The following is a 22,059-nucleotide window of genomic DNA, read 5'->3' as shown; positions in this document are numbered from 1 at the left end:
TAATAACAACAAGATAACAAATGTAAAACATATGGTGTCTGTAAAATGTACACTGCCGTTCAAAAGTTTGGGGTCACTTAGAAATGTCCTTGTTTTTGAAAGAAAACCTTTTTTTTTTGTCCATATAAATAACATCAAATTGATCAGAAATACAGTGTAGACATTGTTAATATTGTAAATGGCTATTGCAGCTGGAAACGGCAGATTTTTTTTTATGGAATATCTACATAGTAGGCGTACAGAGGCCCATTATCAGCAACCATCACTCCTGTGTTCCAATGGCACGTTGTGTTAGCTAATCCAAGTTTATCATTTTAAAAGGCTAAATGATCATTAGAAAACCCTTTTGCAATTATGTTAGCACAGCTGAAAACGAAGCTGAAGAAGCAATAAAACTGGCCTTCTTTAGACTAGTTGAGTATCTGGATCATCAGCATTTGTGGGTTTGACTACAGGCTCAAAATGGCCAGAAACAAAGACGTTTCTTCTGAAACTCGTCAGTCTATTCTTGTTCTGAGAAATGAAGGCTATTCCATGCGAGAAATTGCCAGGAAACTGAAGATCTCGTACAACGCTGTGTACTACTCCCTTCACAGAACAGCGCAAACTGGCCCTAACCAGAATAGAAAGAGGAGTGGGAGGCCCCGGTGCACAACTGAGCAAGAGGACGAGTACATTAGAGTGTCTAGTTTGAGAAACAAATGCCTCACAAGTCCTCAACTGGCAGCTTCATTAAATAGTACCCGCAATTGAGACATCTATGGCATTGTGTTGTGTGACAACTGCACATCTTAGAGTGGCCTTTTGTTGTCCCCAGCACAAGGTGCACGTGTGTAATGATCACGCTGTTTAATTAGCTTCTTGATATGCCACACCTGTCAGGTGAATGGATTATCTTGGCAAAGAAGAAAGCTCACTAACAAGGATGTAAACAAATTTGTGTCAAATTTCTGGGATATTTTATTTCAGCTCATGAAACATGGGACCAACAGGTTTGTATGTAGACCTACTGATAGCTAGCTGTAGTTCTATCTAGTAAACTCTTTAGGTAACAGTGATCTTTAGGTGATCACTGAAAAGTACATTTCCTGAAGAAAATGTGGTGTGTTTGCTAGCATGTTATAAAGCATGTATGGTTTTGAAATATGTTATAGTAGTGCTAATGTCTGCAGTAGTAATGGTGGTGACTGGTTTTAGTTGAAAAAGTAGATAGATGAAAAGTTAGGGTAGCCTGAAAATATGAAAGTTGGTTTGGTGTCTCTAACTTTAATGGTTCAAGAGTTACTGTTTGTGGGTTATTTCATGCAGATGTATGCACATTTATTTAATCATAATTGATAAAAGTGTTAAAGAATTTGAAGTTAGGATAGCCTGAACATGTGAAAGTTGGTTTAGTGTCTCTAGCTTGAACGGTTCAAGAGTTACTGTTGGTTGGTTATTTTATGCGAATTTCTGCAAATTTACACTACCGGTCAAAAGTTTTAGAACACCTACTCATTCAAGTTTTTTTTTGTTTTTTTTTACTATTTTCTATATCGTAGAATAATAGTGAAGACATCAAAACCATGAAATAACATATATGGAATCATGTAACCAAAAAAGTGTTTGAGAAAGTATTTGAGGTTCTTCCAATAGCCGCCCTTTGCCTTGATGACCGCTTGGCACACTCTTGGCATTCTCTCAATCAGCTTCACCTGAAATGCTTTTCCAACAGTCTTGAAGGAGTTCCCATATATGCTGAGCACTTGTAATAATAACAAGATGGTAACTTTACAAGTATAGTTGTGGAGCTTGCTAAAGCTCTTTAAAAGTATTTTTGTGGTAGAAGTTTAAAACATTTTACTTTACTATTTAACACCCTAGAATTGATTGACACACCGGTGCATCCATCTAAGTTACATAACAAAAAAATCCCCATTAAAATCTGTCGGTTTAAGCTAGATATCTGTTTTTTTGCATTAGATGTGTCTCAATCAGAGGAGGATGGTGGGAGGAGCTATAGGAGGACGGGCTCATTGTAATGGCTGGAATGGAATTTTTGGAACAGTATCAAACACTTCTAACACATGGAAACCACTCTGTTCCAATGGTTCCTTTCCAGCCATTAAAATTAGCCCCTCCTCCAATAGCTCCTCCCACCAGCCTCCACTGGTCTCAATCACCCACATCTGCCAATGATGCACTTCCGCATCTGCGGTTTAAAGGTGGTAGAGCTAGAGCAGTGTTTGTCAGACCATGAGACATCCCGAAAATCGGTCTTCTCACAAAAACGTCTGTAGCGTCTGAAAGGTTTGACTTATAAACTATTATGCTTTACGACCCCCAAAAGTGTCAGAAGTCAGTACCATCAATGTGCCAACTTCTGTTTGGTAGCGTCCGAACCATTTGGGCTACAAAATAATGGGACCCCAATAAGGGGAGATTCTCACGAACATGATGGTGTTCTCCATTTTGCTTTACGTAACAGTTTTTTTTAAATGAATGGAAGTATAAAGGTAGTTTTGTGCCTACCCCAAAAATGTGTTAAATATGTGTAAAATGTTTTTTTTTTTTATATCCCCTAGATTTAGGACAGACACTTCAAAACCTTGTTTCTTTAGATTTTTTGGTTTTACTGTCCTTTTTGCCATTTATGAATGTTATTGAAAGCGTTTCTATGGGCTTTAGAACTAAAGACCAAAATCTATATTTTATCAAATAGTTTTTTTATATTTTATTTTGATACCTAAAGGGGTCTTAAAATTGCAAATCAAATAGCTAAATGACCAGTAGTTGTGTTCAGTGGTTGTGGTCTTTAGTGGTCAGTAGTTGAGTGGTTGTGGTCCTTAGTTTAGTGGTCAGTAGTTGTGGTCAGTAATTGTTTAGTTGTGGTCAGTAGTTGTGTTCAGTAGTGGTTAGTAGTTTATATAAGTAGGTGTATGATCAGTAGTTGTGTGGTTGTGATCAGTAGTTTTGGTTAGTAGTTGTGGTCAGTAGTTGTGTGGTTGTGGTAATTAATTGTGGTTAGTAGATGTGGCCAGGTGGTTGTGGTCAGCAGTTGTGGTGGTCAGTAGTTATGGTGATTAGATGTGTGGTCAGAAGTTGTGTGATTGTGGTCAGTAGTTGTGTGGTTGTGGTCACTAGATGTGGTCAGAAGTTGTGTGGTTTTGGTCAGTAGTTGTGTGGTCAGAAGTTGTGTGGTTGTGGTCAGAAGTTGTGATTGTGGTCAGTAGTTGTGGTCAGTAGTGGTGTGGTTGTGGTCAGTAGTTGTGGTTGTGGTCAGTAGTTGTGGTCAGTAGTTGTGTGGTTGTGGTCAGTGGTTGTGGTCAGTAGTTGTGTATAGCTAGTCATGCTAGCTAGCAACACTTTTAGCACTCTGTAACTATATTAATAACAACAATAAAACTCTGAAAGTTACGTGTTTCGATAGTCTCACATCCCCTTATAACAATATCTTCAGCATTAACCTTGGGACGTTTTATTTATTTCACGTTACGGACTTCTACAAAGGAGTAATCTGCAACCCGTACCTTTCTCTCTCAGTGTTTTCTCAGACTGAGGAGAGCGGGAGCTATGGGTAGTACCAGGGTGTTAGTAGGTGACGTAAGCACCCAGATAAAATAAAATAAATTTAATGAAACAAAACCTGAAGATGTTAACATCATTCAGCTACTGTAGCTGCCTACCTAACATCAACAGGCATCACCAGTAGCGCAATAATTAAAATTAGAAACCAAAAGTAAAGTTCCTGGCGATCTGACTCCCCCCTTCTGTCTGAACTTGGAATATTCCTGTTCGCGGGCTTTGGCCACTGACCCTCAACCTGATTGTTCTGTTCTGCGTTGTGTACTATTGTAATAATTTGAAGTTTGCTGGAATAACCATTTTAACTCTACTACACTCACCCCTTCTTGATTTCAGCAAACTTTAAGACATAAGGTAAGAGTTCTTCCTCCACAGGGGTAACCTTGACCAAGAGTCGTCCAGAAGGACAGCAAAGAGACTTTGCCAGGTAGAAATATGCCCATATACATACAACCTATGACCCCCTAATAAAGTATTTCTCATTTCCTTAATCTATCCTCTGGCTTCTGTGTCACTGGGGTACTGTCACTTCAACAAAAGTTGATAAGGCTTGAATCAGGGCGGCTAGATGCTGTCTTTTGTCCGTCTCAGCAATCACTTGACTCATTGACTCTAAAAGTCTTCTGACAGGCTTCACAACTCTTCCAGTTCGAGTTCTCAAAGTGCCTTCACTTGGTCTCAGGACTGTATCAGTGAGCTCAGACGTCTGGCTGTTTCTGCGCTCTACCTCTCTCTGGTTACTCATTCTCTTCTTAGTAGATCTTATGCATACAGAGCCGCTGACTGATGAACTTCTACTGCTGATGCCATCTAGACTGCTCACTGACGTTGCTTTTCTACTTGTGTCATCTTCAGAAGGATCACTTGAATCATCACCAGGCATCATTGAGGAGCTTCCTGTGCTTGATTTAGCTGCTTGTCCTGAGATCATGTCCTTCGCTGGGCTTTGAGGCGCAGCTTCTCTCATGTTCACGCCATCTTCCGGTCCCGAAGATTTTTGACCTTCAGCTTCCGTGGGCCCCTCAGGGTTCTGGCCCTCGAGAATCCAGACAGCAGTCCTTCGATCCTCTGAATCCTCATCCACATCGAATACCGGTCTTTCGTCACCGCTGTCTGCGTTTATGTCCTCCTCTGAAGCAGTAGAGGCTACTGTGGACATCTCGTCTGTCTGTCCCACCGGCAGGAAGTTCACTGGCAGTATGAAGTTTCGATGAACTACTTTACTCTTCTTGGTAGTAGGATCTTCGACTCTGTAGATGTGCACAGACGGGTCTTTCGATGTGATCACATAGACCGTTGAATCCCACAAGTCGGCAAGTTTACCTTTTCCTCTTTCCTTTCGGTTTGCCAAGAGAACTCGGTCCCCAATCTCCAGGGCAGTACCCTTCACTCTCTTGTTATACTGCCTTGCTTGCTTTTTCTGAGCTTCAGTGGTGTTGGCCTGAGCGATCCTGACAGCCTCTCGCAGGTCCTTTTGGAACGAGTCAACATACTCGTCATGAGTCAACACGTCTTTCTTTTTCAAGGTACTTCCAAACATGATGTCCACTGGCAGCCGTGGAATTCGGCCGAACATCAGGAAGAACGGTGCGAATCCTGTCGTTTCGTGTGTGGTACAGTTGTACGAGAAGGTGAGCGTCTATCATCTGGGGCCATCTTTCTTTTGCACTCGCTGGCAACGATCGGACCATGCTTCCGAGTGTGCGGTTGAATCTTTCCGTCTGACCGTTGCCCATAGGATGATATGGAGTGGTATGGGACTTTTTGACTCCTGAGACTTGTAGCAATTCTGCGATTAAGTGACTCTCAAAGTTTGCTCCTTTGTCAGAGTGTATCCGCTGGGAGAACCCATAGACACAGAAGAACTGGTTCCATAACTTCTGGGCAACCACCTTTGCTGTCTGGTTCGGGCAAGGAAACGCATGTGCCAGCTTCGTAAAATGATCTGTGATGACGAGTACATCAACGCTCTCTCCATCCCTTCCTTCTGCTGACCAGAAGTCTATGCACACCAGTTCCAACGCTGTGCTGGTCTGAATAGATTCCAACGGTGCCCTAGCCTCTGGCTCCATTGTCTTGCCAACCACACAGCGCTTACAGTAGGAGACATACTTCTTCACTTCCCCTTCCATTCCAGTCCAGAAGAACCTTTGACGTACCAAATGGAGTGTTCTAGTCTGGCCTTGGTGGCCGGCTTCATCATGGGTTCCCCTCAGAACGATGGCTTTAAGGGAGTCTGGCACCACCAGCTGGTACCTCTTCTTGACAACTCTGTCCTTAGATCTTCGGTAGAGGATCTCATCCTTGATTTCGAGTTTATCCCAATGCTTCAGCATTCTCAACACTTGGGCAGTCTCATGAGCCCTCTCTCTCCGCGAAGGTCTCCTCCTCCTCTCAACAAAGTACGCCACTCGGGCCAGCACCTGATCCGCCTTCTGTTTTCTCCGTATCACATCAGGAGAAAGGACTGGAAGAGTAGCCACTCCCCCTTCATGCTGAAGGATGCTGGCAGAATACTGGGCTAATTGGAATTTGCGCACTGGCACACTCGCATCCCACTCCAGACAGGAATCCAAAACTGCTTTCACTCCTTCAGAAGAGACTTGAGCTAGGATCTCACCACCTTGGATATTGACTGACAGTTTGAATGCGTCCTGGATGGACTCTGAAGTCACATACTCTGGGAACTCACTTGCCTTCCTAGCTCCAACGAACGGCTGTCGACTAAGCAGGTCTGCTGGGACATTCTGGGGCCCGGGGATGTACTTCAAGTCAAAGTCGAAGGGGGCCAGTTTAGAGACCCACCACTGCTCACAGGCATCTAGCTTTGGTTTCGTCATTATATATGTCAGGGGGTTGTTATCTGTTAGGACTGTGAATCTATTCCCCTTCAGCCAATGGGTGAACTTATCACACACAGCCCACTTAAGAGCGAAGAACTCTAATCTGTGTGCTGAGTAACGGGACTGGGACCTTGACAGAGTCATACTTGCAAAAGCTACTGGTCTGGGCCTACTCTCACTCTCAAATGTCTGGCTAAGTACTGCACCTAAGCCATCCATTGATGCATCTGTTGATAGGAGAAATGGTCTGTTAACCTCTCTGGGCTAGGCGGGATGAAGTTGAATCCCGTGGCGCGATTTTCAAATACCTTAGAAATGCTATTACTTCAATTTCTCAAACATATGACTATTTTACACCATTTTAAAGACAAGACTCTCGTTAATCTAACCACACTGTCCGATTTCAAAAAGGCTTTACAACGAAAGCAAAACATTAGATTATGTCAGCAGAGTACCCAGCCAGAAATAATCACACCTAGGACATTATGTTATACAATACATGCATGTTTTGTTCAATCAAGTTCATATTTATATCAAAAACCAGCTTTTTACATTAGCATGTGACGTTCAGAACTAGCATACCCCCCGCAAACTTCCGAGGAATTTACTAACAATTTACTAAATTACTCACGATAAACGTTCACAAAAAACATAACAATTATTTTAAGAATTATAGATACAGAACTCCTTTGTGCAATCGAAGTGTCCGATTTTAAAATAGCTTTTCGGTGAAAGCACATTTTGCAATATTCTCAGTAGATAGCCCAGCCATCACGGCTAGCCATTTAGACACCCGCCAAGTTTAGCCCTGACCAAAGTCAGATTTACTATTACAAAAGTTTGATTACCTTTGTTGTCTTCGTCAGAATGCACTCCCAGGACTGCTACTTCAATAACAAATGTTGGTTTGGTCCAAAATAATCCATCGTTATATCCCAATAGCGGCGTTTTGTTCGTGCGTTCCAGACACTATCCGAAATGGTAAATCAGGGTCACGAGCATGGCGCAATTCGTGACAAAAAAATTCTAAATATTCCATTACCGTACTTCGAAGCATGTCAACCGCTGTTTAAAATCCATTTTTAAGCCATTTTTCTCGTAAAAAAGCGATAATATTCAGACCGGGAATCTCCGTTTAGGTAAACAGAGGAAAGAAAACAAAGCATTCGGTCGACGCGGGCACGCGCCTGAGTCTCACAGTACTGTAACCAGCCTCTACCCAAACGCGCTACTTTTTTTCAACCAGAGCCTGCAAAGCCACGATTCAGCTTTTTGCCGCCTTCTGAGAGCCCATGTGAGCCGTAGGAAGTGTCACGTAACAGCAGAGATCCTTTGTTTTGGATAGAGATGGCAAAGAAGGCCAAGAAATGGTCAGACAGGGTACTTCCTGTACAGAATCTTCTCAGGTTTTGACCTGCCATTTGAGTTCTGTTATACTCACAGACACCATTCAAACAGTTTTAGAAACTTTGGAGTGTTTTCTATCCAAAGCCAATAATTATATGCATATTATAGTTACTGGGCAGGAGTAGTAACCAGATTAAATCGGGTATGTTTTTTATCCAGCCGTGTCAATACTGCCCCCTAGCCCTAACAGGTCAAAGTCTGGGTGAGCCAGCACGGCTGTTTGGGAGACAGCAGCTTTTAGCTTCTCCAGCGCCTCCCCACATTCAGAAGTCCAGTCTTCAGGTTTCAGACGTTTATGGGCCATGCCATGAGGTTTTCCTTTTTCTCCTTTCCGCTTACTTTTCTGTCCTGCAATCAGACGAAACAGTGGTTTGGCTAAACCTGAGAAACTCGCAATGAAGTGGGAATAATAGTTTGCCATACCAAGAAATGATCTGACCTTGGTGGGTGAAGGTGTTTTCCCATCATTTTCCATCAGGTCAGCTGCTGTGTGTCGTTGATTGCAGACACTTTTCCTGGGTCGGTTGCAATGCCCTCTGCCGTGACGATATGGCCTAAAAACTTGACAGATTTTCTGAGGAGGTAACATTTTTTTTGCGCTAGCTTCAGGTTGTGTTCCTTAAGGCGGGAGAACACCATTTCGAGACGGTCCAGGGCTTCCTGCTCAGTCTTCCCGAAAACCAGGAGATCATCCAAGTAGCACAGGAGGGACAAGTAGTTCTGGTCGCCGAAGATCGAGGTCATCATTCTGGCGAATGTTGCTGGGCTGTTACATAACCCCTGAGCCATTCTGTTGTACTCAAATAAACCCGTGGGTGTTGTGCACGCTGTGTACTTGCGGTCATCTTCATGTATGGGGATGTTGTAGAATCCCGAAGTCAAATCCATAGTACTGAAGAAGCAGTTCCCCCCTAAAGCAGCGAGAGCATCGGCTTGATGGGGCAATGGGTATGCATCTTTCTCTGTCCTCTGGTTCAACCATCTGAAATCAGTGCAAATTCTCAACTCTCCTGACGGCTTCCAAACCAGGACAAGGGGGGAGGCCCACTCACTACTGGACTTTCGGATGATGCCCCGCTCCTCCATTTCCTCGAGCGTCTGTCTCAGTTTCTGGTAGTCGGATGGAGAGACCCTCCTGTACGGCAGCCGGAAAGGCTTTTCATCTTTGAGTTGGATACGGTGGATGACGTTCTTCGCTTCTCCACAGTCAAGTCGGTCCCTGGAGAAGATGCCTTCATACTGAGCAATAAGGTCCACTAGTTTTCCTTTCCACATGTCAGACACTTCACAGGACTCTATGTCAACTTCTTTTAAGCCCAACTCTTCCAACTTTTGTAGACACTCCTTCTTTGCCCTTTTTCCACTAACTGAACATTCTTCCCCAGCTTGGGTGACATTCTGAAGGGCAGACTGGACCTTACTGGGGTTCTCAGCATGGCTGGCATAGAGCTCTAGGTCTTCTAGGGCTAGGCATGGGTGCACATCGGCCAACTTGGTGTTACGGCGGAGAATAATAGGGTGGTCCAACATGTTGATCACTTTCATGGGGACCCACTTGTCACCCCTCAAAGGACATACAGTGCGTCCTACTAGGGCATTTCTCGGTGCAGATCGTGCTGTAGTGGCCTCTATGACTACAGTACTACCGACTGATAGCGGCACCTTTTCTTTCAGTTTTCCCCAGACCAAATGTTCATGTTGAGGCATGAGAGTCACACTCTGCTTGAGCATTACAGTTCCCACTTTGTCTGGTATTTTGTCACCGTGCCAACGGTTCATGTTGGCTAGCATGCTGAGTAAAAGTCCATGTGAATCTCCTTTGGCAGGTTTGGAGAGGCTGTCCCAATACCACTTTGTTTTCTTAACCTGTTGCATTATGTGTTTTATGGCGTTCGATCCAACTATCATGTCATCTGTCTGTCCAGGTACAACTAAAACAGACACTGCCATCTTGCAATCTAAAAGATCAATGTTCAAGTCATATTCATACTTAGGCTGTGCCTGGTTGCCCCCACAGCCTACAAGAACTACTTGAGTTGGCTTTCTAGACTCTGGTTTTATCACATTACATCTCAGAAGTGTGTCTTCAGCTGACTCACTTAACGTACAGGTCATAGACCCACTATCTATCAGAGCTTGAAGTTCTACAATTTCTTGCACCATTACTGGAACATAGAAAAGATTGTCATTACTCTCTATTTTCGGATAAATCACCTCGGTTTTCATTGTGTTTCCAGTCCTTATATCTGTAGTGTTCTGTGGAGGTGTAACATGTTCGCCCACACCGCCCCCCTCTTGGCGTGAGCATGTTAGTTTAAAGCGGGGCCAGGGGGAGCCTCGGCAGTTGCCTCTCCAACTTGTTTTCTTGCTGGACATTCAAAGCCTCTGTGGCCTGTCCTGTGACCCCTCCTTAAAGCAGTGCGACTGAGTTGAATGGTCTGAGGCCTTACAAATTCTACAGGGACCAGCAGCAGTATTAGTTTGTGGCGTTCTGGCTGAAGTTCTCCTTTGATTTTGTTCCTGGGTTGACAGGAGCTTTTCCAGGAGAGAAATCACTTTGTTCAATGGAGCCTGATCACTGTTAGTGGGTGTGGCTGAATTATTTTGACCGACTGCATGTTGTTGAGTCATACACCAAGCGTCGGGGGTCATCACAACTTCTACCTTGGCAGTACTTTGCGCCCTGTGTCTGGCTGATTGTTTGTCTCGGTGATGGCTGTCAATCATTGCCTGCAAATCTCCAACGGTCCAATTTTCAATTGGCCTGCACCTAAGAGCGGCATATAGTGCCGGATCAGGGCAGTGCTTAACAAACATCATGGTCACCTCGTGACCTGGATCATCCACTCTTTTTCCCTGTCTTTGCAAGCACTCATTGGCAAGGTCAATTGCTTTGTTCAGTCTAACCCAATAATCCAAGCAGCTCTCTGACTGTCTTGGTAAGGTTTCATAGAAGTATCCTAATGGGATTGTTGATGAGATTGCCTCTCCAAAGTGCTGCCTCAAGATATTGTATATGGCTTCAGGATCTCTGCTTATGTTAACAAGAGGGTTTCCACGGAGCCCAATTCTGACTATGTCTTTAGCCCACCCCATCAGTCTGTCCTGTATTTCTTGCCCATGTTCTGATATACTGCATCCCTTCTTTTTCAAGTAAGCTTGCATAAGTTCTTGCCATTCAGTCACTGTGCACCGGTCTGTGCTATCACCCCGGAAGTGGGGTGGTTCTCTGACGTCTGACTTCAGAATTAGGTTGACCTTTTACCAATCAGGTATTTCTACTATTGGTTGGGGAGGGGAAGTGCTTGGACCAGCCCCTGCTAGACTAGCGGCAACTTGATTACCTATTTCACTGCCCAGTTGTTTGACTAACTCTGCTAGGGCTTGCAATTGGGTTCGGTTTTCATTTTCACCCCCTATGGCCTTCTGGGACTCTTCACTGTCATCGTTGCCTGGTTGGCTACTGCTAACATGCTCTGGTTGGCTACTACTAACACTTGGCACTCTAGTGTCGACTGCTGGGTATCTAAGAGGACTGGCTCTAGCACTATGTTCCACCATTCTGGCCAACTGAGCCCCCCGCCCCACCCCAGTGGCCATACCTTGTGAACCTCTCACAGTAACACCAACCGGAGTAACATGTACATTGTTATCACCAACACCTGATATGTCTTCTCTCTCCTGTTCTGTAATCTCATACAACTGAGGTATACGCAACATATTGTCCAAAGTTCACCTTGCCCTCAAATGTTTTAACCGTGTGATGTCGATCCAGTTCTGTGTAGGAGTCCCCCGGCGATCTGCTGCAGCTGATCTGTTGATCCGGGTCACGGCACCAATCTGTAGCGGGTTTCTTATGCACCACAGGAGAACCAAGAAATGAAGAGCGACACCACTGCTGTCTTTTAGGCTTTTATGTTGATCTGCAATAGTATTGTGAAAAGACAGGACAGGAACACATCAGTCTCCAATGCACCACCTGACAAGTTGTTCTTTCTCTCTCAGTGTTTTCTCAGACTCTCACAATCACACTCATACATAAAGCCATAATGTATAGTATAAAATAATAACCAGTCCTTAATACAAAGAATGTATAATCTTAATTCTTAGACAATAGAACCATACCTGCAATAGTATTGTGAAAAGACAGGACAGGAACACATCAGTCTCCAATGCACCACCTGACAAGTTGTTCTACACAGGAGCATGAAGAAAGGTAAAACACATATCCTGTCTCACATCCCCAATACATTGCTATGTGCTTTCAGTGTTGACAGTACCAAAATACAACAACTCATGTACAAAAACACTGCAACACAAACAAGTTACAACGTAAAATCGCCTTAGAGGGCAAAAACGACATCCCCCATAATGCAACACCATCACTAGTCGGCAGCTCAGCTAGCCGTCTGCATCACAGAAAGAAAGTCATGCTAGCTAGCAACACTTTTAGCACTCTGTAACTATATTAATAACAACAATAAAACTCTGAAAGTCACGTGTTTCGATAGTCTCACATCCCCTTATAACAATATCTACAGCATTAACCTTGGGACGTTTTATTTATTTCACGTTACGGACTTCTACAAAGGAGTAATCTGCAACCCATACCTTTCTCTCTCAGTGTTTTCTCAGACTGAGGAGAGCGGGAGCTATGGGTAGTACCAGGGTGTTAGTAGGTGACGTAAGCACCCAGATAAAATAAAATACATTTAATGAAACAAAACCTGAAGATGTTAACATCATTCAGCTACTGTAGCTGCCTACCTAACATCAACAGGCATCACCAGTAGCGCAACAATTAAAATTAGAAACCAAAAGTAAATTTCCTGGCGATCTGACTCCCCCCTTCTGTCTGAACTTGGAATATTCCTGTTCGCGGGCTTTGGCCACTGACCCTCAACCTGATTGTTCTGTTCTGCGTTGTGTACTATTCTAATAATTTGAAGTTTGCTGGAATAACCATTTTAACTCTACTACACGTAGTTGTGTGGTTGTGCTCAGTAATTGTGTTCAGTTGTTGTGGTCAGTAGCTGTGTGACTGCAGTCTGCAGTTGTGTGGTTCAGTTGTTGTGTGGTCAATATTTGTGTGGTTGTGGTCAATAATTGTGGTCACTCTCTTCACCCTCACCATAATTGTTGCCTTCTGCGGCTGTGAGTATCCATAGCAACGGTTCTGTTCAGGCTGCTCAATGATGACACAGAGAGCTGTTAGTAGATGTTAACTAGCCACTTTTTGTCACTCTAGAAGCTATTCCTAATCCGCTCTATCCAATCAGATGGGTACAGCCCACCCGTGTCTTTAGAGACAGGCAAACTAGCCAGTTGGGTTATTTAGAGCATGGAGCATGATCCCGAGAAAGAGAACAAAGCTATTGAGCCTTAGAAATATTCTCTTTATCATTCCAGGTCGCCCAGACCAGGGAAGCATTTGAAATCTTACCACTAGCTGTTCGGCCGAAACAGATTCATAAATCATGGGAATTTGTCGAGCTATGAAGACGCTCTCTACTGCCGAGCAAAGCGTTGCTAGGGAACAGTAGCCTTGGAAACATTGCTCCCTTATGGCTAAAGCAAGTGTGAGAAACATGCTAACATACAGTACGTTTGTGATTTAATACTAAATAAATACTGCACTCTGACCCACAAAACGTATTTGTTAGATTCATGATACTGTTGTTAGACAAAGCAACGAAAGTGACCTTCAAAGCGTGATGTAGTTTTATTGGAATTTGCAGCTGTTGTTGCAGCTGTTGTTGACATGACTTGCTGCATCTAGAAAAAGAGCAGTTGATGATTACTAAAACAGCTCTATCTACTGTCTGATTCAAGCTATTCCTAAAATGTAAAATGCTCTGTTTTTGCTGACTTGTTGGGGTAGTGGTCAAAACAGCAGTTGTTTGCAAAAAAGTTACAGAAAATGTTGTTGATGTGATTACTAAAACAGCTGTAATGTTTTATCTGATTTTTTTTTTTTATTGAAATGCAATATGAGTAACAGAGAAGTAAACAAAGATGTAAACGTTCAAAATTTTGTCTAAGTTGTTGCAAAGCGCTCACAGTAGCTGAATTGTGCCAAAAATGGCATTATTGCATTTACAGTGAATGGAAGTTGGAAGTGATAATGTCACAATGGGGCCTGCAATAATGCCTTTTCGATGGATGATAAAAAGGACAAAAAGTTTAATATTTCAAAAAGTATACAAGATTTCAAAAAGTTGTATACAAGCAACTCAAGCATGACCATTATGCACATTTTAAAGTTTGAGCTGCATCTCTAGCTTAAATGGTGTAAGAGGAGTAGCGTGCTAAATAAGAAGACGAAGAAGAAGTATGTCAAATGATTGAAGCTGGAGATTTTGATTTGCAAGCTTCACAATAACTTTTTACAAGTAAAGTTTTGGGGCTTGCTAAAGCTCTTTAAAAGTATTTTTGTGGTGGAAGTTTAAAACCTTTTACTTTACTATTTAAAGCAAAAATGTTTTAAAGTATGTATGGTTTTGAAAAACATTATAGTAGTGGTAGTGTCTGCGGTAGTAACTGTGGTAACTGGTTATATTTTAAAAAGTAGGTACATGAAAAGTTAGGATAGCCTGAACATATGAAAGTTGGTTCGGTGTATCTAGCTTGAACAGTTCAAGAGTTACAATTATTGTTAGGTATTATATGCTCATTTATACATATTAACGAGTTATAATTTATAGTGCAAACCAGTTAGACCAAAGCTAGTGCGAGCCAGAGCTAGCTAGCTATGCCCAGGACCAGAGCTGGACAAGAGCTAGTGCTGAGCAGTAGTTGTGGTCATTAGTTGTGTAGTTGTGGTCAGAAGTTGTGGTTAGTTGTTTTGCTGTGGTCAATAATTATGTGGTTGTGGTCCTTAGTTGTGTGGTTCAGCATTTGTGTGGTCAGTTGTTGTGGTCAGTAGTTTTGGTAAGTTGGTGTGTGGTTCAGTAGTTGTGGTAAGTAGTTGTGTGGTTGTGGTCAGTAGTTGCGGTCAGTAGTTGTGGTCAGTAGTTTTGGTAAGTAGGTGTGTGGTCAGTAGTTGTGGTCAGTAGGTTTGTTGTTGTGACCAGTAGTTTTGTGGTTGTGGTCAGTCGTGTTGTGGTTGTGGTCAGTAGTTGTGGCCAGGTAGTTGTGGTCAGTAGTTGTGGTGATTAGATGTGTGGTCAGTAGTTGTATAGTCAGAAGTTGTGTGATTGTGGTCACTCTCTTCACCCTCGTCATAACCTTTGCCCTCTGTCTGTGAGTATCCATAGCAACAGCTCTGTTCGGGCTGCTTAATTAATGATGACACAGAGAGCTGTTAGTAGACGTTAGCTAACCACTTTTGTCACTCTAAACTCCGATAAACAGCTGTAACTGTTTTTTGGTAGAAACTATTCCTAATCTGTTCTATCCAATCAGAGGGGTACAGTTTAGTTATTTAGAGCACGGAGCATGATCCTGAGAAGGGGGATTAAGCTAGTGAGCATGAGAAATCTTCTCTTTATCATTCCAGGTCATCCAGACTGGGGAAGCATTCGAAATCATTGCAATAGCTATTTGGTCTAAAGTCGTTTCGCCGATCATGTGATTTTGTCGAGCTATGAAAACGTTCTCTCCTGCTGACCGAAGCGTTGCTAGGCAACAATTGTCTTGGCAGCACTGCTCCCTATGGCTAAAGCAAGTGTAAGAAACATGCTAACTTACAGTATTTTTGGCCTTTAATACTAAATAAATACTGCACTCTGACCCACAAAACGTATTTGCAAGATTCATGATAGTGTTGTTAGACAACCCAAGGAAAGTGAAATTCAAAACGTGATGTAGTTTTATTGGAATTTACAGCTGTTGTTGGTAAATAACTAACGTTAATCTGCTAGCTTCTGACATGACTTGCTGCATCTAGAAAGAGAGCAGTTAATGGGTTATTAAACAGCTTTATCTACTGATTGATACAAGGTAGTGCTAAAATGTATTCTGTTTTGAAAATCAGAGGAAAATGTCATACCCTCTGGGTGGCCTGCACCAACATGGTTTAAATTAATTTAAGATTAGAGCTAATATAGGTTTTGTAAATCTAGGTTTATAATTAATCAGATATGTGTTGCACCACTTAATTTTAAATCTGGATTAGTAAATCTATGATTAACGGTTTTAAACTGTGATTAATAACAATGTAATGTTGTTAGAACTACTGCAACGCCATCGTGAAAGGTTATCATGGGTTGGCTGATTTGAAATAAAAATCCGTTATTTGCCACTACTAGACCAAAATTTCATTTGTTAGCTAACGTTAGCTACTGTAGCTAGCTAGTTTATAAACTAAGATAGCATAAAATATAATTTATTGTTGTCATTACTTAACGTTATTTAGGCATTTATTATTTGTCCCCTAGCCACCTGATCATTGCACATCAAAGAAGTTCACATTTCTCCGCTCATGAAAAAAACCTCTTGTCGGAGCTGATGGAGGAATTTAGTAACGTACTGGAGGATGAAAAGACAGACAACACGACTGTCAAAAAGAAAGAAGATTTAATGAATCGACACAGATTAAAGCGAAGATGGACCCAAATTGGATGAAGATGTGCTGGAAAAAAATCAAACATAATGATGGTCATTATGGCCAAACAGTTCTATTTTTTTGTTTCATCAGACCAGAGGACATTTCTACAAAAAGTACGATCTTTGTCCCCATGTGCAATTGCAAACCGTAGTCTGTCTTTTTTATGACAGTTTTAGAGCAGTGGCTTCTTCCTTGTTGAGCGGCCTTTCAGGATATGTTGATATAGGACTCGCTTTACTGTGGATATAGATACTTTTGTACCTGTTTTCTCCAGCATCTTCACAAGGTCGTTTGCTGTTTTTCTGGGATTGATTTGCACTTTTCCCACTAAAGTACGTTCATCTCTAGGAGACAAAACGCGTCTCCTTCCTGAGCGGTATGATGGCTGCGTGGTCCCATGGTGTTTATACTTGCGTACTATTGTTTGTACAGATGAACGTGGTATCTTCAGGCGTTTGGAAATTGCTCCAAAGGATGAACCAGACATGTGAAGGTCTACAATTTCTTTTCTGAGGTCTTGGCTGATTTCTTTTGATTTTCCCATATGTCAAGCAAAGAGGCACTGAGTGTGAAGGTAGGCCTTGAAATACATCCATAGGTACACCTCCAATTCACTGAAATGTCAGAAGCTTCTAAAGCCATGACATCATTTTCTGGAATTTTCCAAGCTGTTTAAAGGCACAGTCAACTTAGTGTATATAAACTTCTGACCCACTGGAATTGTGATACAAGGAATTAAAAGTGAAATAACCTGTCTGTATACAATTGTTGGGAAAATGACTTGTGTCATGAACAAAGTAGATGTCCTAACCGACTTGCCAAAAATATAATTTGTTAACAAGAAATGTGTGGAGTGGTTGAAATACGTGTTTTAATGACTCCAACCTAAGTGTTTGTAAACTTCTGACTTGAACTGTAAATACATTTGATTGATTGATTGATTGATTGATTGATTGATTGATTGATTGATTGATTGATTGATTGATTGATTGAACTGGTAAATATCAATGAATATAATGAACGTTAATGCTACTTTACTACAATGTTACCATTATCAGGCCCGTTACATCATCATTCGTACCAAGGCTGGGCATATCATAAGCCCCAATTCAATTGTTGTACAAAATGGGCACGTAAATTGCCTACTAAATGTGTTAATTTTCTTTCTTTTCTTTCCTTTAGTTGAGCCGACACCCTGTGACGTGGAGAAACAGCAGTGCCTGGATATTGCAACCAGCAGCAAAAACACAAGACAGGTGCTCATATTGAAGTTTTGGAGCTGGAGAGAGAGAAATCTTTTATTCAATTTTATTTCACTTTCACTTTTATTTCATTTAATTTTAACCAGGTAGGCCAGCTGAGAACAAGTTCTCACGTACAACTGCGACCTGGCCAAGATGAAAAAAAGCAGTGCAACACAAACAACACAGAGTTACACATGGGATAAACAAACACAATACAAAACAAACAAAACAAAACACAAAAGAAAATTCTATATACAGTGTGTTCAAATGCAGTAAGATTAGGGAGGTAAGGCAATAAATAGGCCATAGTGCAGAAATAATTACAATTTAGCATTAACACTGGAGTGATAGATGTGCAGAAAAATCTACTGCAGATTGAGGTCCTGAATTTTTCAAAAAGAGCTACTGCAAATTCAGAAACAAACTCCTGCAGGGTAACAAATGCCCACTGTGTAAAGAATGCTGATCTTTTTATTTATTTAAACAATAATTTATTAAAACAGTGCTTTCCCAAGCAATTTTGTGTCCTCCAGTCTTGTCCCCACTCATGTGTCCTGGTGCTTCCAGTTCCACCCTGTATGGTATTGAGAATAACAAAGTCTTAATAATACATTTGAATACAGATAGCCTAATTAGGAATTGTAAGTGTCGATCAAAATATAATATTGCTTTTTACGTTACCAATGTTACATTATACACACCTTAGGCTGCAAAATGGTTCTCAATCAAGGTTCTCCTCACAGCATTCCTATTTGCATTGGCAGCATTTTGCACCTGGCCATCTTCCTCATTCGCCTCAGGTAGGTCCTATTCAGCCTCCTCAGGTGGCTCGTCTCCTTGTCTCTTGCCAAAGTTATACAGAACTGCCACTGCAATAATGATTGTCAGGGTAGTGTCCATCTTCGTGCGGAACCCCTCCGTTAGGCAGGGGAATCTTTTTTTCCACACTCCCAAAAACTCTCTATATGAGACTTCTTGCCAGGATATGAGAGGTGTTGTATTCTCTCTCTTCAGATGTCGGGTTTTAAAAGGGGAGTCATAAGGTACCCACGACAGGCATGTCCATTGTCACCGAGTAGGTGGCCTTCATATGCCCCCCTTTCCAGCATTGTCAAAGATTCTGCTGTCATGGGTGGATCCTGGCCATCTAGCTACGATGTTGGTGAGCTGACCTTTGTCATCATAGACAGCCTGCACGTTGATGGAGCAGTAAACTTTCCGATTACGGAATAGTTCTCCATTCTCACCACCAGGGTTGGGAATAGGAATGTGTGAACAGTCTATTGCCCCTACTACACCTGGGAATCTATCTCTCCTGTAAAATCCAGCTGCTGTTTCCTATGTAGGCTTGAATCTTATGTACTGATTCTTCAGACTGGCAAAAGTAATGGACACTCTGACTACAATCCTGCAGATGGTTGACTTGTGGAGTCCAAAAAGGTCCCCATCCACCATCTGGAAACATCCAGTTGCATAGAACCGTAGGGCCACCAAGAGCTGACGTAGTGGGGGTACAGCCACATTCCTATCACTCCCATGCTTAATGGTTGGTCCCACCTTTCTTTACAGTTGCATTACAGAGTCCATGGAGAAGCGGTATCTCCTTGAAAACACACCATTGTCATAAAACTCAACAGGATTCAACCTGTCTCTAATTATTCTCTGAGGAATTCTGTCATTTTGGTCTCTCCACAGTAGACATGCTCAGGGGCGAAAATCTGATATCAACTTTGGAGGGGACAATTACATGAAATTTTCTCTAGAGCAATTCCTGAGGGGGACACCAAAAGTAGTGCTGTAACACATAGCCTACATTGTAATATGGTAAATGTATATTGAGGAACCAAAGAAATAAGGTATTTGCCATACTCCTAACTACCGGTACCCAAAACTACACAACTAATCACAACAGCAATACCATTGCCTTTAACAAATCTTAGTTCAGTCACCAGTTTAAGTTGAGAGTGGGGGTATCCATGGCATTTTCCAATTATGTTCCTATTTTACATTTTACCTTTCATAATGTTGCCAAACAAAGACTCAACAAACTTACCTGAGACTCCCTGTCTCTGCCAGTCTGTCCCTGCATATCTGTCCCCAACTCTGCTGTCTGTGTGCCATCTGTTGCCTGCTCTGCCTAATGACATCATTGTGAAACATTTCCATTAGAATTTCATTTCTTTCTCATGAACATTTTATCAACTAGTCTTTGAGATATTAGGTTACTAGGGTTCTTACTATGCGTTTTGGTGTATTGAAAAATACTCTGATGTCCGTCTTTTATTTTTCTGCCATTTTTCTACCTGGCTGGCTGGCTGGCTGGCTGGCTACACACACAGTGTGTAGGTTATTTACAGTAGGAGATGGGCTTCTATCATCTTCAATCATTCTATTTGGGCTTCGATCTAAAAGGTAGCTAGCAAATGTGAAATGGATTAAAATGACAAGAGTTGACAGCTGTATGAGTTCACCATTTACACAACATATGCTGCAACCTTTTGTAATTTTAATAGTTTGTTTCATATTGGCTGGCTTCCAACAATAGCTGAATTTGCAAAGCTAGCGAGCACCAATTCAGTTTCAGTGGTGTTTGCTATAATCTTTGCTACCCGGGTTAAATAAAGGTGAAATAAAATAAATAAATAAATAAAAGTTCCCTTGCGACAATTTAGCTTTTGCAACGAGACCATTAAATATATTTAAGACAATGCTAGAAGAGAGTGTAGTTCTGTTCAGTTTGGATTTCAGTTTATCGCTAACCTTATCACAGAGACTTTGAAGCACTAACTTACATCATCTGCATGCTGATCTTGGAATAAATTGACGATAGCAAAGATTCCATCTTTGACGACGCCACATAAATGGAATAGGTACTAGCTAGCTTAATAGTTAATATTTGCGTGCTAGCTCTGCATATTCAGCTAGTGTGTGTGCGCGATTGACTGGATTAACCTCACGTCAGTTACGTGCATTGAGTGCCTTTCAGACAGTAGATACGACCTCTCTGTTACATAGCAAGCTAAGGAACTGGCAGTGGATCAAACCATTGTGAGGCAAAGGGTGGGGGGGTCGCAATCTTTTGAAACTTAAAAACGCGCTATTAAGTGTCTATAATCAGCAAAATTGCTTTCATTGCGTATTATTAATATTATTTAAATTACATAGTTATGTTTCAGTGATATATTGGGGGGGACAAATCATATTTTTCCCAGGATGGGGGGGTCGTGTGTCCCCCCGGGATTTCCGCCCCTGGACATGCTGCCGTTTTATCAGTCAAACTACCTCAGGTGGCAGTTTAGAATTACTCTCCAATCTAAGTTTTTATTGTTTTATTTGTTTTTATTCACTGAGCAACAGGCTTAAAATGAATCTAGGTTTTAAGTGAAAACCTAAATTAGAGGAAGGATTTAACTTGGATTAATTTAAAACTAGGTTTAAAATGTGGTGCAACAAGATTAATAGATAAACCTTGATTTAACCCAGTTTAAGAGTTAATCCATGTTGGTGCAACCCACCCTCTATGTTTTTGACTTTTGGGGGAGTGGTCAAAACAGCAGTTGTGTGTAAAACAGTTACAGAAAATGTTGTTGATGGGGTTACTAAAACAACTGTAACATTTTTCTCAGAATATCATTTTTTGTTCAAACGCCAGATTTGAGTAACAGAGAAGTAGACGAAGACGTAAACGCTCTAACTTTTTGTCTAAATTGTTGCAAAGTGGTTAAAGTAAATGATATGCATCAAAAGTTGGATTGACAGTGGATGGAAGTTGGAAGTGATCATGTCACAATGGGGAGCTTTAGAATGTCGAGGAAATGCCATGAAAGTGGATGAAGGTCAAAAAGGACAAAAAGTTTCATATTTAAAAAAGTTGAAAATATATCAAAAAGTTGTATTCAAGCAACTTAAGCGTGACCATTCTACACGTGATAAAGTTTGAACGGCGTTTCTAGATTAAACTGTGTAAGAGGAGTAGCGCTCTAAAGAAGAATTTCGAAGATTGAAGCTGGGTATTTTGCTTCTCAAGCCTCACAATAATAATAAGCAGTCAGAAATAATTCTTACAATATTTAAGTGCATAGCTGCTGGAAATAGGGGTGACGAGAGTGCTGCAGCACACCGTAGAAATCCCCCCAAAATGTTTGTGATACATATTTTCTTTACAAAAGTTGTGCACTAGGCATTTACTAGTCATGTATTAGCGGACCGATTTAGCTGTCTGTAGCGCGAGCAAAAAATGACCTTTCACAAGCCACACTAATAAAATGTGTACCTTTCGGTAGCCTCTAGTGTTGCGATGCCTGTTGTAGTTTCATTCTAGTATCCACAACTCCCCACATGGTGGCGAGGAAGTACAAGTCTGGGTACCAGTCTTTTTAGCGAACATTCCACTCCAGTCCATTCCAGTCATTTGCCAAAGAATCATTTGACCAATGATTGGAGTGGCAAGGAG

General features: G+C 41.7%; 1 protein-coding gene across 1 annotated transcript in view; it reads right to left on the bottom strand.

Annotated features, from left to right (window-relative positions):
- LOC106582671 (R3H domain-containing protein 2) overlaps positions 1-12,025 on the bottom strand; it is a 117,914-nt gene extending 105,889 nt beyond the window's left edge. Inside the window, exon 1 of the mRNA XM_014165955.3 lies at positions 11,551-12,025. The gene's annotated coding sequence lies outside the window, so the exon portion shown is untranslated. The remainder of the gene's footprint in view (positions 1-11,550) is intronic.
- Between the last annotated feature and the right edge of the window lie 10,034 nt (positions 12,026-22,059).

Source organism: Salmo salar, chromosome 22 (assembly GCF_965601325.2).
Source record: "Salmo salar chromosome 22, fSalSal1, whole genome shotgun sequence".
NCBI lineage: Eukaryota > Metazoa > Chordata > Actinopteri > Salmoniformes > Salmonidae > Salmo > Salmo salar.
This window is presented reverse-complemented; position numbering and strand designations above follow the sequence as displayed.